General features: G+C 39.0%; 1 protein-coding gene across 3 annotated transcripts in view; it reads left to right on the top strand.

The window, feature by feature from the left end:
• Positions 1–18,302, top strand: part of SLC23A2 (solute carrier family 23 member 2) — a 57,193-nt gene that overhangs the window by 5,279 nt on the left and 33,612 nt on the right. The window lies entirely within an intron of this gene.

The following is an 18,302-nucleotide window of genomic DNA, read 5'->3' as shown; positions in this document are numbered from 1 at the left end:
TTACTCTTATTTGTTGCATGGCCATGAAACAGCAGCCTGGGGCAATAAGCCCTGTTCTAGTGTTATGCTGGCTATTCATGTGCTTGTAAGATTATAAAAGTTAAGAGAATAAAGGACAGTTTGGAAACTTTAAGAGAAAGGCACCTGAAATGCTCAGTCTACTGAGTGTGCTCTTAGCTGTGTTTATATGATGAGGTGGTTAAAGTGCTGTTAGAGAACTTACCCATCTTTCAGTGCTCTGAAAGCCACTGGTGATCCAGTAATAACAGTAGGAGGAAAATGCTGCAAATCTGACTGCTTGACTCTCCTGTGAAGCACATCTGTATGATGCTTGTGGTTTTCTAGCACAAAAAACAGTGATTTTACAGGCTTGTTTTCTGGCCCTGCTCCTTTTATTACTTACCTGTATCATCTTGCATTTCAGCATGTAATACAGTACTCTGTTTTGTTGTGCTTGTGGAAAAAAAGGTGCCTATTTATGTATTCTCACTGGTATTCAAGGTCGTACAGATTATTTAAGAAAAATGGTAATGTGACTCCATGTCATGACTTGCACTTGGTTTACAAACTTGGAATGGATATAAAATGCTGCACCACAAAGCTAGCAGCCTCTTACTGTGTGTGCTAAATAAAACTAAAATGCCCCAGAGTTGATGGTGTTTATTTGGCTTTATTGTAATAAGATTTAACTTTCAGTGGAGTGTTTGTGGCAGGAAAAATCTTGAGTTCTACAGTTTTTGCTTTGTGTATTACTCCTGCTTTGTGGGGAGATTCCTTTATTCAGAGACTTGCCACACCTGAGCTAAGAAAACACAACCTTTCTTTTGCTGCTGATGATAAATATTGTCTTTGGTATATTCTGAAATACAAGCTGTTTCAAAAGTTACAGCATTTTTTTCATTTCTGTATTGAAAATGAAATGTTTTTGAAAGTTGAGGTAAATGTTTCTAATTCAAGAAGCATTTGGTCGGTTGTATTGTAACAGTTTTTGATAAAGGCCTAAAGGGCACGTTTTCCTGTTAAGTGTTTTATTGCATGCATGCTTAAACTAAAGGAGTACTTGGGATTCAGACTGACAGAAAAAAACATGTGGCATACCATGAGTTTATGCTGAGCATAACAGTTCTCAGTATAATTTTACAGGACTGTCCTCTGGTGTATTCAGACTGTTAGACACTTGTTGGTTATATGTAGTTTATTTTAACTTGCCTGTAGATGCCTTTTAAAACAAAAGCAAAAAAAATAATTTAGTGGGATAATTATTTTTCTTTTTAATAGCCAAGTGGTCTGTTTCTGTTGTAGTAAGATAGTATATCTATTTATCTGTTCTAGCTAGAAAGTGAAAAATGAGTGAGAACCGTTCAATTTGCAGTGTATTAATTTCCGAGCATAGGAATCAGCAAAAATCTGGCTTGGTGTAAGTAATAATCTCGTGTTGCCTGGCCCCTCCACTTGAAGCAGACCAGGGTCTATGAACTTGGGGTTGGGCTTTGCAGCGAGCTGTGGTTTCCATTGCCCATCCGTATGGGGAGAAGAGGGTGGTAACCTGAGCTCTTTCTGAGGTGCTGTGTGATCCTTCTCATAAAAACATAGATCTGAAGAGCTCCTTCTGCAGAAGGGGAAGAACTCTGATAATCTTCAGCCCAGGGGCCTTGTAAACATCCATTGCTAATGAGCCTTCCTCTTTGGGAGGGATCAAAAAAAAATGTAATGCTTTTCATGAAGATGCCTAATAAGGCAAAACTGAATCAAGCAAAACTATCAATTAAGCCTTCTATTAATTTTTTTTAGTATAAATGAACCTACAACCAAAGAATATCTGGCCTTGCCTTTTCTTGGCTGTTCTGTTTTGGTAAAGATTTTACCATTAGTGTTAGCTCAGTTTTAAATCTCACTTCTGTTTACCGTTCTTGCTTCCTAAACCTGCTGAATCGTAGACTACAGGACAGTACACTGAGTGTGTTAAGATCAACGTCTAATTAGTGTTTTTGTTCTGGAGGCTGTTGTGACAGATAATGTGTTGTTGAACGGCAGGTAATAGGTTTATTATGGAGAGAGCACAGCATATGGGTATCTTCAAAGGAGACTCTATCTGTATTGGTCTTTTCTCCTCTTAATTATTCAAATGGAAAATTTTGTTTGAGGGCAAAATGTATGACTAAATTATATTATTCCAAATAGTAGCAGCAAAAACTTCTTGCATTGTAAGTGACGCCAATTAATAATTGTGAAAAACTGTGAATACTTGTGATTTTTTTTAAAGTAGTGCTATGCAGATATCTGGGGAAAAAAAAAAAAAAAAGCCCCCCAAAGAAGAAACCCGTAGGGTGCAATATTAACATCACAGTACGCTTGCTTTAAAAAAAAAAAAAAAAAAAAAAGGGGTGTGGGGGAGATTTTGACAGCAAAAAGCACAAAAAATATTAATATTACATTAAATATTACCAAAATACTTTTCATAAAAAGCATGTCTTGCTGAAAAAAATCTTTCAATAAATAATACTTGACATGAATACTACTGTAAGAAATGTGAACTCTGTCAGAATATTGCATTTTTTGTGCTTTTCCTGAGCGATCAGTACATTGTAAAATGGAATGTGCTATTCCTGTCATTTCAGTTGGAGAAGAATTCACGTTTTGTTCTTATGCATTTTTGTTGAAGGGATATTTAACACGCTGAATATATCTGAGTATATTCTTAATTAACTGCTTACATATGGAGAAAAATATTCAAGCAATTTTACTAAGTTTCATCTTGAGTTTCTCCATGCTAATGTGCTAAATGCCATACAGGTTAGACGCCAGCTGCCTTTCGAAAGGTGCTGCTTATCTCTGCTCTCTGCTGATTGTCCCTATGGAGTAAGAGGACTGAACTGGTGATGGCACGTTGACTTCTCAGGCCACAAGTGATCTACTAATGCATGTTTATAAAGAAGTGGGTCAGGACTGTTGGGCACGTATGCATTTTCACCCTAATCTGCCTGAAAGATGAGTACGGGAAGTTAACCAGCAGGTCTGGTTAAACACAAGCCTGTCTGTATAAACACTTCCAGGCTTGTTGTGAAATTAATAAATTAGTAATTGGTGTGGGAATGAATTGCAGGGTTGCATACAGTTGTTTAGTGTGTGGGCAGAGAGTAAGTAGTGCTGGCATAACTTAAAAATCATTAATGGCAGTAACGACTTGATTTATCCCTGTGGCTCTGACTATGGCAAACCGAGCTATGATTTGAGACCAAAGCTCACGGGACCAAGATTTGGTCAGCAGTCATTGGTATTAAAATTTCTGCAGCAATAGACAATCAGCTTCTGCATTGTCTTCTGCCAGTTCAGCAGAAGGGAATTCTGTTGTTCTAGGTTTGTCTCCACATAGGTGGGGGCTTGAGGACTCTAAATCTCAACATGGTGATGACTGACTTCTGGGAAGGTGTTTGGTTAGATGTGTCAAAGTTGTACTTGGAGCAGTTGCCTGTATGAGGCCAGAAAATACTTGCTCTACAGAGCAGAGAGTACTTTGTAACCTGGTAAAAGCCGCCTGCTCAAAAGCACGTGAAAAATCATGCCCTCTCTCCTCTCACTGCTTGGATGCCTAGAAACATTTTCCATGCAAGTGGTATAACTTCGCTGATTATTCCCAGGAAAGATTTCTTGAAATTATCTTGAAGGAATGAAAGGTCACTGAGCAAGGAGGGTATAATTCTCCCAACTGGATAATTAAAAAGAAAATTAAAAAGTGTGCTAAGTTTGAGATTGACTTGTGGCCATGCTTTGAGGATTAAAGGTGTTTTTTTTTTTTATTTCAGATGAAGGAGGTCAGGATTGGTGGGAGGAGGAGCTGCAGCTGCTGGCGCAATTGAGCAGTGCAGTGAAGCTGCATTTGTCATTTGCTTACTGAACCATGAACAAGAAACCAGAATAACTGAACAGCAGTATGGCTATCTGCTTTTTTCTCCCGATTTTAAGATATTTAATTTCACAACTATAGTTTTCAACCTGTCTGGTCAGTCTTTAATGCAGGTAGATTTCTGGGCATCTGAGCAAAGTGTATTGAATTAAGAACTGTGAGATGCTTTTTGTATAGACATGGTTAGCCTTTAGGAAATGAAAATAACAGCAACTTCAACTGAAGGATGGAACTTTCCATGTTCTTTGCATAGCCTGTACTCAGAGCAGTCTGTTTCCTTCTTTGAAGAAGTATAGCCTGCATTTTTGAAACCATGTGCAGTCAAAAAATAAGATGGATAAGCTGAACTATGAGTGTGCTAACTAGAGGGTAACAGCAAAATAATGCTATGGTAATGCCAACAAATGACAAAATTGCAACTTCAGCAGATACAGCATCAGGTGTTTCAAGTTTAGACATCATATGTCTGTTTGCAGAGCTGCTGCATTTTGTGATCTGCAGCGTTGAAAGGGTTGGAGCTGTTGGGCTGATTGTTGGCTCTTACTTGTTAGCTGTGGCTGGAAGCCATGAGGGCACCTTGGATGTCTTCCTGTGGTGTCACCTCTGAGAAACGAGGAGGCTGAAGGTGCTGGTGTGAAGTGTAATTGTAGGCTTCCAGTTTGTAGCTTATTAGCTTCGGGCTTATTAGATATCTGGGCTTAGTAGGTTAGCTCTGTGTTGTTGCCTTGGCTGAGTGACTGCATACTTGAGTTTGGTCTGTGTACTGGCTTGTTGGTATATGACGTTGACAATATTTTGCTGGGCATCCTGGGAATACTTGAAGGCAGTGATGCTCTAAGGGCTGCAGTCAGCAACCTGCTCTGGTGCTATATCGACGAATGAACTGGTTTCACTTTTGTCAGTCCTTAAAGAAAAATTATTTGAGCTTGGACTACCATTAATTGCAGACATACCTGGAGGTCTGGGAAAGATGTAGCTGTCTGACTTAGTTTATGGACATGATGAATACAATAGCAGGTCACAGAAAGCACATTCTTTCTCCATTAATTTTTGTAGAGGTTTGATCTGTGCCTTGGGAGTATATGGTGTTGGCCTCACTGCTCTTTTGTTGTTGTTTTAACTTGAAAACAATTTCTTATTTCTTGAACAGGAATCAACTGTAGGTATTTTAAAAGGCATTTCCATCTTGTAATCACTTTTTTTTCTAAGTAGCATAGGTCTACCTTGACTTACTTCTCAGACCCTCAGTTTTTCTTAAAGTATTAGAAGAAAAAAGTGATTGCAGGACAAGTTCTAAGAAACACTGTAATACAGCTTGTAACTGAATTCAGGGTTGAGGAAGAAGGAAAAAAAAAAAAAAGCACTAAGCATTGTGTTCTTCAACTGGAAAAGTGGAATTCACTTACCATGGGGCTGCTTCTAGGTAACATTTCTGTTAGATGAAGAGGGATGTGCATTTTGATGAGCTGAGTCATGTACAAGGAGTACATGTAAGTAGTACTCAGGGCTATACATCACTCACTGAATTAAATACAATATTTCAAAGTAGTTTTGGTAAGTCTCTGTATTTTTAATATAACATTACAGAGGAGAACTGTAGATGTTTTCATATTCAAGTGTGTCTTCCGGTAAATGCTTTTTCAAGGAATTTCAGTGGATTTATGAATGTCTCGAGAATCAGATTTAACACCTCGGTCTTTCTGCTGTTCAAAATTGTGGGTGGAAGCACATCTGTTTACTAACACGTCATGCTGTTGTCTTGCATGTGCTGTATTATGTTAAGCATCTTCTGTTAGATGTTCATGGGAGTCCACTCTATAATATAAATCGAATCTCTTCACTGACATAAAAGGTTACATCCTTGTTATGGCATTGGTAGGAAGAAAACTTAGACTGTAAGAATTAAAAAAAAAAATGTAGCTGAACTATTACTTGGCCATCATAAATGAGGCATCCTTCAATTCATCCTTCTGATGCAGATGAGATGTTTCTTCCTGACAGTGTTGTGCTGAGAAGGGCATATTCCAACAGCAGAATATTTGTGAGGCACCTGTTCTGCTGAAACTTTTTTTTTTTTTTTGTTAAATAAATTGTGGAACAGAACTTCTTAACAGTTTTCAGTGATTGCATCAGACTTGCCTTTTATGTTGCTTGTTTTTCTTGTTATTACCTGGCACTATCTGAAGGTTCAAAGGGATGATTAAGTTACCAGCTGTTTGTCGTCACTGGGTCATATTGTTATCAATTTTGGTCATTTCAGTTCACCACTGTGCTCCATCCCTGTACACAGGAGACTGTTATCAATACAGTGGAAACAGATAACTTCAAAGGAGAATTTTGGCCAAACTGTGTGCAGCAAAACTGGGGAGGATGTCCTCAGAATAAATATTTTGGCTCAGAATGTTGCCTGTAAATTGTCAGTTAGATTACCAATGTGTGTCTAACACCATGCATTTGTATTTGACTATAGCTCTCTGAAGTATTTGTTTCACACTTAAACTGAGCACTATATAACTGACCAACAGGCACAAAATTGGATTTTGTGAGAATAATTAGAAGTGAACTCCACCTCAGAGTAAACATCCTCAAGCAAGAGAAGTGCTCCTTTTGGCTTAAGCTTCAAATATTAAGTAGGGCATATGAGTGATGACTGGCTATGTAGGAGCAGTGCTTCGGTCTGCTTCCTACACTGGAGAAGCAGAATGCAAGTTGTCTACTGTGATTTTGTTTCCATCAATAAAATACAGTCATAAAGCTTCGCACTGGGTTTGGAGTGTGGTAAGTAAAATGAACCTCTGATACCCCTGCTTGCACGCCCACAGCAGGCATAGCGGGTCAGCTGGGGTTTAACCCAGCTGGAGAGGGGGTTCTTCACAGAGAGGGTGGTTGCACACTGGAACAGGCTCCCCAGGAAAGTGGTCACTGCACCGAGCCTGTCTGAATTTAAGAAGAGATTGGACTGTGCACTTAGTCACATGGTCTGAACTTTTGGGTAGACCTGTGCGGTGTCAAGAGTTGGACTTGATGATCCTTAAGGGTCCCTTCCAACTCAGGATATTCTATGATTCTATGAGAGTGAGTTGGTCTTGCACATTCTTCCTGTTCCAGGTAGCATGAACCAGGAGATTAAGAATGCTGCAAGATGGCATAATGTTCCCTGTTTCTGTTCTTGTCAGTTTATTTCCTTCTGTCTTTTACAGTGTTGCAGAGTTTGAAGATTCACTGTAAAATGTTCTGCTGTCTTGAAATGGTACTTGTAAGAGTTATATGTCAAATTAACATTCATCTCAGCTATAACAGTGATTAAGTACCTATTCACTGCAAGCAATTTCAAGTAAACAGCCTGCAATTACAGCTGTCCAGCACTGTGGATCATCGAAGCTGAGCTTTGAGTGAAGGCCTCTAGATTAGTAGGCGGTTTGTTTGAACTAAATTATTGAGTATAAATATCAGTAACCAGAAACAAATCTTTTGAATGATGACATTCTCCACTAACTGATGATGGACTTTGGACTGATTAGTCTTAATTGTTAGGTAAATATACAAGTCTTGTTTAATTGGGTACTTAAAATAATTTATGCTTTAAAATCAATTATGCTTCAAACTTTGATATTCAGGGCAAGCGGCATTTGAGTTTGTTTGTTTGTTTTTTTTTAACTGCAACTATTTAAAATAAATAATTCTGGACATTGGAGTCAAAAAGCAAATGGCTTTTTTTTTTTTTCTTGCCATTGACTGTTTAGTCCTTTAGTTACCTGTAAGCACATCAAATACCCTGAACCTAAAATAATTACCAGCATATCCCTCAAAAGCGTTGTACCTGGACAATCTTATAGGCAGCCAGTGCACCTGTGGTGCAGCACTTTATTTATAGTCTTAAGATATAGTGATGCTTGCCTTAGGGTCTGTAAGCTTTCTCTTCATTGGATTTTGCATATGTTTTGCGCTTTAGGTGAACATCAGTGAAAGCATTGGGAATCAGAAATTAAGAGCAAAGGAAAGAATCTAATCATTGGAAAGGAGAGGTAGGAGATAACTTCTCAACGTCTCTGTGCAGTGGAGATGGAATGCTGGAAAATGTGCGTATGTATATATACACACACTGCATAGAATTATCATTGGATATAATTGGCTTTCTTTAATGTGTTCTTAGAAAATGAATAAAAAATAATGCATGTAATAAGTGTCAGCTTTCAATTAAATGTTCCCTAATCAATTTTTCATTCTTTAATGAAAGAACAAGCACATGCCGGTATCTGATCTGCTGATGGTAGCAGCGTTCAGGTCTTGACAATTAAGTAAGCTCTGGCAGTCTGTGATGAACTTCTAAAATTGCGTAATGCTTGCTTTGCTTACTGGAAGGGAGCTAGGTGGCGCCATCGGCCTGTCTTTTGCCTCCACAAATTTGGGTTCAAAAGGTGCGTTTCAGGTAAAGAGAACTCATGCTGCCCTCAGAGGTCTTCTCTTGGAGATACGGAAGTGGCAGGGAGGCTGCACGTGAACGCAGGCAGTGTCCCATAGCTGGGTGCTGCTTTCTGCTGGTTTGCTTTAGTTACGGTATCGGCTGTAGAAGTCATGATGACTCATTAATGCTGCAATGCACGTGGAGTATGTGGAGAGGTTGCCCCGTGATCACTTTCCTCTTAGGGTAAGGAAACAGTATACGGACTTCAAAGCAAATACAAAGTGTTTGTTTGTTTGTTTCCTTTTAGAAGCAATGGTGCTCTGCATGTACATGTGTGAGACTTCAGAGAGTGGGGAAGGTTCAGAGTGAGCACAGAAGGGTAGTGCCCTTGACACAGGGCCATCCTCATGCAGAAAGAGGTAGATCGGGGAGAGAAGAAGAGTAATGTTGTGCCTCCCTTTCCATCTCACTGTGTTCGGAGGCCCTGAGTATCACTTTTATGTGTCTTTTTCCATTAGTGAAGTGAAGGAGCCCAGTACATAATACGTTGTGTGCTCTCAGTTCTTGGTGAGATTGTGGTTTGTTAAACTTGGTTTTATGGAATAGAGCTTTGAGATCTGGGAGCTCTTGAAAACTGGCTAATAACTAAGAAAAATACTTCCATGCAAGTTGCACAACTGAGGTTTACGGTAATGCTAATTTGTTCATCACTGAGACGGTTGGAGAAGTATCCCAATTCTGATTACAGCTGCTGGAATCAGGCATGTAAATATTTATGCAGCTTGATTTTAGAGGCCCTGGCCAGGGTTTCTGTCTGTAGCATTGCAGGTTATGTAAAACACTTGAACCTCCTTGCTCAGTTTGAAGTGTACGCACTCTGCTGTTACTTGGAGATACTGTCCCTTCACTTACTTTTCGTAACTATGGCAGAGGCATGTAGTAACAGTTTATGACCATGTGGTGTCTTCCTGCATTTCAGCCGTTGTGTAACGTGCAGAGATGTTTATTGGGCAAAGTACAGTTATACAATGTAGTGAGCCCAACCAGATTATAAAAATCCTCCGTCAGGATGTCTGCATCCTTTCAGGCTGTGGCTTGCAACTTGAACTGTTGCACTGAGCACAGACTGGAAGAAACACCGTGGAGGAGTTGGCCGAGACAGTCTCTAGAAGTCAGTACAGGTTTCTGGGGGTAAGTGCTTCTCTAAATCCAAATGTTAATGGGGATGATTACAGGAATTCAGCTGCTATAGTGTAGGAATTATTAAATATGGAAACTTAAATCTGATATACTCAAGTTTTGAATAGCTTAGTTTTCAATATACCCAGGATTTGGAGACTTAGTTTTTCATTTAAAAACATCAGCATCACTGTAAACAGAGATTCAGAAGTATTTACCCTCTTTTCTGTTTGCCTGTAAACTTGGTCTTCCTTTTAATTTAAAATGGGAGGAAATTATATGACGTTTATGTAGCTTAAAAAAGGGGTTTTAAGAATGTTTGACCCTAGATGTACAGCATCTTGGTCAGTTTTTGAAAGTGTCTTGAATTCCAATCTTTTATTAATAAGTTATGTTAAATGGGAGAGAAAAGCTTAATTATTTCAAGTTATGCCTAACAGAACAACTATATATCTGTGTGTGTGTATTGTGTAAATTGTGTAATCACTTACTGGTTTTATATTGCTTACTGGACTTGAATTGTTTTCTTCCAGCAAGGAGTATCTGTTTCAAAAGTAGACTTAAGAAAGGCAGAATCTTTGGAAAGGAGTTTCATAGTCAGAGTAGAAAAACTTGGCACATTACCCAGGTTTGCTTAATAAATGGAATTTTTCCTAGACGAGTCTCTAACTTCACCTTTGTTTTAATGTGATGAAGGTCTTGGAGAAAAGGAGCTTTCATCAAAGTGCCAAGTAGAAGTACAAAGAAGGCTGAGAAAAGATCCAGTGTGTTCTCAGGTTGCTTTCCGAGTGCTGTAAAGGAGCTTAATGAACTGCGTATTAACATTCATAATAATGTGGAAGTTTCTGAATTCTTAGATTATTAATGCTTCACAGGGGAACTCTAAGGACTGTATTCTATTGTAAATCAAATTAATGCCTACTGTAAACAGGGATGGATGTGTACTTTGCTGAAGGTAAGACTGTGAAGTAGTAATATGTTTCATAAAGGACAGTGATACGGTATTAAATTTTTATTTATGTTGTCATTGCTATCTAGAGAACATTGCAGGTGTCATTTGGTATCAGTCATATAGTGTCAAGTTGTAAAACTATCTCTCAGATCTTGCTTATGTCTTTGAAGTGTATTCTTACAGTTTCTTCCAGATACTCCTTTCCTGCTCATTCATTAGGATATTTGTTAGGACGCAGATCATTGCACATGTTGAGTGCATCTCCTATGGAAAGTAGTGCACATAACTGCATAGAATTTTGGCAAAACTGTTGCCTATTGGAACAATAAAGAGAGGAAAGTGGTGTGAAAAATAAGCAAGTAACAGCTTGACAGATATTTTTGACCAAACTTGAACCTTAATGTTGACCAATACCTCTTGGAAATATTTGTATTTAAGATATTTTTGTTTAGATTCATAGTCAATTTATCTCTTTTTAATAATTTGAGTAACCAAGCATGTAGTTTTTGAAAGCTATGAGCTCCTTTGTTAAATATCTCATTCAGTTGGATTTAAGTCCTCCTTTCATCAAGCTCATTCACATAGGAAGTTAATGAGATTTACCTAATGTGCTTTAAATCAACAGAAGGTTTGAGCTGGGCATAACTTTTCTGCACGGCTTTGTGTAGACATGCTATAATAATGTTGGTCAGTTGTTAAGACATACTATTCTGGATGGCAGTCAAAATACCAACTACTTAAAAATTCATTAGTGCCTACAAAGAAAGAATACGTTGGTGCTTTGAAGACGTACTTTGAAGTGAGAAATGAACTCGGGACTGAAACTCCTTAAAGTGCCCATCAAATCTTGTTTTTTAAAATCTAAATGTTAGAAAGTCAGGGCATATTTAGCAGTGCTTGGTCCACTTCTGCTGCAGGTAAAGGGAAATTAAGTGTTTTGTTGATGTGTTGCGTTAGGAATGTAAAGTATGCTTGTACAAGTGTGGATGTAGCTCCTCTTGAGCAGAGGGGAAAAATCTTACCTGCGCTGTTTAAGGACATTGCAGCAGTTTAGTGCCATTTCATTTAATGGGAAGGAGCTCTGGGCATGAGTGTGGTAGAGACAAATCACAAGTACTTTTCAGACCAAAGAGGCTCTGTTTCAAAAGAGCCTGAGGAAATCTCTACTTAAGACTAAACCAGGAAGATAGTTTTTACATGTAGCAACAGAAGATTAAGTACGGATGCTATGCAACTTTTTCCACATCTGTAAGATGGTCAAAATCCCCTGTAAGGCTGAAAAAATGCCCTTGGGGCACACCTACATATCTGGAACGGTTTGTAGGGTAAGGAGCTGTAAGGAGCTTGCAGGAGCTGTATCGCAGCACCAATCTCAAAATGAAATTGGGATAGCCGGTGCTGTGGTTGTGGGTCTGCTGAGAGGACTTGGATTGCTTAACATCAAGTGATTGCTGGGCTTTATTAGCTGCAGTGATGAGATATTTGTTGATGAATCCTCTGAAAATGGGAGGACTTTTTTGCTCTGTAGAAGAACATCAAGCAACTTTTTGGTCAGCTTGGAGATGCAAAGTTGCTACTCTTCTGATTGCTTATAATTTGGTCATTAATTTTAATCCCCTTGATAAAGCACAGCCCCATTTTAAAGACTTCTAGAAATGATACTTCAGACTTACTGTATTTCTGCTGCTGAACAGCATGTGCGGATGGCAGTGGCAAGCAGGCTGGAAAATAAAGGGGTGAATCTCACTGTGAGGATTTCCCAATGTTAAAAATAGCTTAACTCAAGACTTGTGAAAGTGAGGATGTGTATAAATGTCCATCGCTGTGGCTCCCATCTAATACATGGAAGACCAGGTGTGTCTAATTACAAGAAGAGAAGTCTTATTATGATACTTCAATGGCAGAAACTCAGTACAGAAATCTTGTGCAATTCGTGTAACCAAAGCCAAGAGCAATCCAGAGAAAGCTGCTGCTGCTGTTCCATAATTAACTGGGAATCGCCTTGCTTTTGTGTTCTGTTGTGTGTCTGGCCAGGGGTGGCAATAACCTTAAAGTAAGCTTGCCTAATTGGAATTTGCATAAGTTCCTTGGTTGTCTGCATTGCCGGTCTTGAAAGCACAGAAGCACTCCTGTACCAAACTGATTAGGGAAAGTGTTTCAGTGAAGGAGTTTCTTTCAAAAGTTCCCTGATCTCTTGGCATGCATCCTGCTGTCTTCCACAGCAACCTGCAGCACCCTGGATGCTCTTGTGCTGCTCCCAGCTGCATGGTTGTCCATTCCCCTCTGCGGGGTTACTTGGAGAGTGCCAGCTGGCAGCAAACCAACGGTATCTCTGTCCTACAGCACACCCTTTGTCTTCAATACATCCTCGTCCTTGGTGATGTAGAGTAGTATTAGCTACTTGGCCTAATGGTTTAGACCATGTATATTCTAACAATAAAATATCCGGAGGTGCAGGCTGCAGGTTCCTCTCCACATTTCTGTCTTGTGTCTATTGCCAGAATTATAATCACAGACATAAGAGGATGTCTTGATTTGTATTTAGACACAATGTGTGTTTTAGGGATGCCATACACCTGAAACTGGATATGGTGGAACTTAAATCCTGCCAAAGTTCAGGTTACTTGCCTTAAGTGTTTTGAATGTATTTAAAATTTAGGTGAAGCTAACCTTGGCTGATGTAAGGTTGGACAGCTTCTGGCAGAGCATCATCTATGCTTGCAGAAGAAAGTTGAGTCTGACAGCTAATTATAAATAATAAATTGAAGTTTGTAATTAAGCTGTCACCTTAATTTGATTCTAATCGCCTTACTGTATGTGATAGACTGAGCTCTCCTGGCTCTTCAGTCATCTGTAAAAACCAAAAAGATCCTGGGTTGGATCTGACATTTCTCCTTCCTCCAGGCGGCAAGACATGTGCTTGCCAGGTGGTGTACCTACATCTAGTGCTCCTGGGAGCTTTTCCATCAGTATGCTTGAAAGAATGTGTTGTTTCAATGCCAGCTACTTTTATAACCACGCCTGTTGTGCTCCCTTTACGAATATTTCCCTTGCACAGTATTGTAGGGACACCAAATGTAGGTCAGTCCCTGATTTCCCACAATAGAGATTGAGAGAAAAGGACCACAGTTGCTGCTTAACTTGGTAAGTCTGCTTGTGACTTGTGTTATGCTAAGAAGAAGTAGGAGGGATGTGCTGACCTTTCAGACTAGCTAGTATGCTCCTTTTAACTCTTTTACCAGCTGGTTTGCTTGTCTCTTAGACCTCACCCTGTAAAACATTTTGTTTGAGGAACTGCAGTACAGCAAGCCACAAATACAAGCTAACCAATTCCCATTTCTCTTGATCTCTATATTTCTCATGGTCTCTACAGACAGTTCTGCTGCTTTGCCAGGGCGTTAAATATTTGCGATTGTACAACAGTTTCTGGCTGCAGCTGTGGCTTCAGGGGGCATGGTACCTGTTCTAAAATGCTTATGCCCCATCATACAAAGCACAAAATGAGTTTTGTGTTCAAACTTTGTGCTTACTGCTAGTATTTATCTGCTGTGCTTTGTGCTGGGTCAGCTTTCTCCTGCCCTCTCAAAGCAGCCACATGAATCAATATGGGAAATCTAAAATATTTTGGCTAGCATCTCTGTGTGGTGCGCATGGCTCAGTTGCTAAAAGTTTGAGATCCAGCTGAAATTTGGAAAGACCCTCGTGGTTCTAGGAAATTTCTGTTTTGAATTTAGTAAATAAGGTAAATGCATAAAGCTTGTTTCCTCTTAAGCTTCTGGGGTTAAAAACAACAACAACAAAAAACATAACACTAACACTTTGGAAAAATGGTAATTTTCAGCATTGTAAGTCATTGTGACAATCATGGGGGAACATGGGGGAACTTCAGATCCGAGCTGAGTTTTTTGCAGAGGCTTAACCTCTAGTTCTGCTTGTTGCAAATACCGGGAGATGAGCATTACAGTATTGACAATATAGCGTGTTAAAGACCCTCAGACATAACACTGTAGAGAGCAATGCCATTAAAGCAAACTTTAATTTTTTTGGTACTTCGTAGTCATTAGTGGGTATTCTCAGATGAATAGGAAAAACAGAGAACAAGTTTAGTGTGATTCAGCCAAAGACTAGGTCAAGTAATACTGCATTTAAAGAAGGCGATACAGGTAATGGAGAAGATGTGTTTGTATAACTGCATATTTCTTTTAAGGGGTTCTTGGTCCATTTTTCCTTTCCGTGTTAATAAGCTCTTTATGTATGTGTCTATCTGCTGTAATCAAGTTACTGAATGTAGTAAGAGATGGATTTTCAAATTGTCTTTTTAGACAAGCATGCATGCAGTTCAGTAGCTTGTGAAGTAGGAACTTCTCTTACACCTTGCCTTGCTATGTGGGCAGATTTCTCTGTTGGAAAACCTTCGTTTTCTTCAGTGGATGGACATTTTTAGTTGTGGCAGTGATTCCAGAATGACATGCAGGGAGAATTGCAAGAACAAAAAGATAACTAGAAGATAAATATGTTGAACTATGGTCTTAATTGAATATCTCCATCTCTTACAGTTCTTAAAACTTTTTCCTTCCCTGAATGTTGAAAAGCTCCATAACTCATTTTAAACAGACTAGGAGCTTCTGTGGTAAAATCAAAAATGTAGCATTAGCAGTCACGGAAATACAGAGCTTAAGGACTACTGAACTGTGTCCAACCAGACACTCCTGTAGTTGTGTCTTGCTAGTGTTGGAACCAAACCTTGAAAAAGATCTGTGTAGGAGAAGGGAGAATTGTGTGGAAGATGCAGCGTGACCATTGCCCAGTTCCTGCCAGGCAGCCAGCTGGGCTTTCCTCTTGTGGACTTGTATCGGGACTATCCCCTGGGTAGGCTGTTTGTTTAGATACCAGTCGTATCTAAAGCATGCGAACCCCTGTCAGCTTCTGGATTTCCTGAGTTAATCATGTGTGAGTATTGAACATAGTCGCGTATAGAAAAAAATAAATGTTAATCAGTGTCCCGTGGAAGTTTCACTTCTAGCCTTCACGTTTGGTCCCAGATGACAGATAACTTGTTGTTACGTGTGCACTTGGCTGATGGCAAGCGAGTTTTATCTCCTGTTGTGTGACCTTTTGGCTTCTGATCAGTTGGATTTCTTATGGAGGGCTATAAAATGTCTGAGTCACCTTGTTTAGCTGTGGTCAGCTGGTGGGATAAGAGCTGTGATAAAGGAGATTGATGTCTTTCAGATGACCTGAATGGCTGCTGCCTAAAGATTCTTATTTTGACTCGATACTTCTGATTGCAAAATAAAAGTATTCTGAGGATCTGTGGTTTCTGTCAGTAAATACAAGATTAATTGCTGGGTAGAAGCCAGTATAGTTCATAGATTTGTTCTCCTCCTTCTCCTTGGACAGCCCCCCAACCTACGTATGTGTAGTGTTTTTGTGTGCACATGTGTAGGTGTACACACTTGTGTGTATATAAATGCACACTCTTGCCAGGGAAATAGCAGACAAGGCTATTTTTGTGTGTTAATTTGGAGTATTTTGTTTGCCATCATCTGGGAACCCTCATCCAAACAGTACCTTTCTAGCTATTGTGTTTCAGCTCTAAATTAATACAAGGCACAGCTTATTTGTGTGATCTGCTGATGTAATTCTCAAGAACAATACCCAAGGAAGTATTGCATGTTCTTGGAGAAGATATCAGTCCTACTGTTTTGCAATGCTAAATAAAATAAGATTATGTAGTCTTTTGCATCAATGGAAATGCTGTTTAATACTAACTAAGAAGCTTATCGTGTTGGAATACCTTACACTGGATCTCTTGAAAGGCAGGTATCCTCCTGGTCTGACTCTTACAGTAGTACTTTATTGACATGGCTGTATTAGTTACAGAAGTGCAATTCGTTCCCATTCCCTCTACAAATCTGAGATGATAAAAGCTGCCAGAGTAAATTAAGCCTGTCTCCATCACTGATTTTCTTGGAGAACAAGATGTATCTATGCTGAAAGAAAAAGATTCCTTTCTTTTCTTTTATTCACGCTTTTTTGTGCCTCTACACTCAAAGCAAACAAACCCTCAAAATAACAAACACCTGCCTGCACCAGTCTTTAACTGGTTGAGCTCCTGGTTAATTCCTGAGCTGGTTAACTCCTCTCTAATCTGGTCGTGTCACCTCTCAGACCTGCACACAACAGACAGTTTGGGGACTAGTATTCCCATCAGTATTTGAGGAGGCATCATTGGTTATCTGTGTACTGAGAAACAAACTTATGTACAGGTGCTGTTCATGTCTAGAGATACACATTTTTGAAGTAGAAGCATTTTTGAATAAAAGCATGCGATTATTGTAAAAATGGAAAGGCATTTTATAAAAAGTCAAGATGGCATTTGAAATTGTCCTGTCCTTTAGTCTTAAGTGCAAGTGAGAAAAAATTAGCCATGCTATCTTACTATTTACTTTAAGAAATAAATCTTAATTAAACTCTTATTTGAAGGCAGTACTTTCCTTTCATTTTGATTTTAATTAGGAATGCCTTTTAAGGGCATTTCAGTGCCCAGTGAGTATTTCTTATGAATTTATATTTTGTGTCTTGAAAAGTTGCATCACTTTGAAAGATTATCTCTTTCACCTCAAGTAACCAGAATTTTCTAGCAAATGGGCAATTAACAACTGTTAAGAGATTTTAAAATATTAGTACTTTGTAATTTTTCAGGCAGTCCTAATTCGCCTCTGTCAAACGGGTCTTTCTCAAGTTTAATTATTATTGCAATTACAGCAGATATTCGAGCTGCTGGCATTTTTCTGAGCAATGTTTTGGACAGGAGGTTTAAGAACAAAAAAACACTAACCTGTACTTTTTGGCTTTCTTATGTATATATAACTGAGATTTTTGAATGTCTGTTAGCAGTATTTCCACCTCCTGCAATCAGGTTGAAAATGTCACTTTGAAGTAATGCCAGTGTGCAGTGGGGTTTTGCCGCTTGAATGCATTACTGTTTTTGCAGAAAATTTCACTTGTTATAATTTTGAAGATAATTTTTCAAGTTCTGTCATGTACTTTCATCTGTAGCTTGGCTTGTTTCATCTGCAGTTGCCTGCAACTGCACTTTCATTTTTAAAGCTCGGTAACCACAAGTTGCAAGATTTGGTTTACTGCGGAATTTTTCGATGCTGTCCTGCAGGAAGTTTAGGTTCAAATCTCTTAATTTGTGCTTGTTTGTCTTGGAAAAGGCAAAAGTGTGGATGGACAAGGACTGGCAGGTCCCTTTTAGAATCAAACATGGGAAAACTATACTGTGTGGTGACTCATCTGGTAAAACAAGAGAGAACCACTAAGATGTATGTATGATCTTTACTGTTCCTGTGCCAAAACATTGGTAATACCAATTAAAATGCAGTTTTGTCCAGAAGCAGTTGTTTCAGCATTATCAGGCACATAACTTTGAAAGTCCTCGAGAAACTGGGATAATTTGGGGGTAAAGGTGTAGAGCAGAAGGGGCTGCTTCTGCCTGTCTGAAATAGGTGCAGTGCTTCACTGCCTGCTAGTCTTAGCTTCCCGGATGTTTTGTGATTAATAATATGTTATTCTAAAAGGAAGGATTTAGATATTCAGAGGCAAAGTCATGATTAGGTCTACAAGTTTAAATTCTTCGAAGAAGCATGAGTATTGTTTGCAGATATACAATAGCAAACTGTTTGGCATCTCAGTAGAGCTGAATTACAGGCTCACTTTGTTCCCAAATACTTCTGTGGAAATAACAACGAAATAGAAACAAAACCAGCATTTAAGTATGCTATTAGTAATGGAAGACCACAAGAGAAGAATGAGAAAATAATCACAATATTCCCATCCTGAAAGAATTTTAAATG

Source organism: Netta rufina (assembly GCF_964035555.1).
Source record: "Netta rufina genome assembly, chromosome: 27".
NCBI classification, from domain to species: Eukaryota; Metazoa; Chordata; class Aves; order Anseriformes; family Anatidae; genus Netta; species Netta rufina.
Note: the sequence above shows the minus strand (reverse complement) of the source record. Positions and strands in the feature narration are given on the sequence as shown.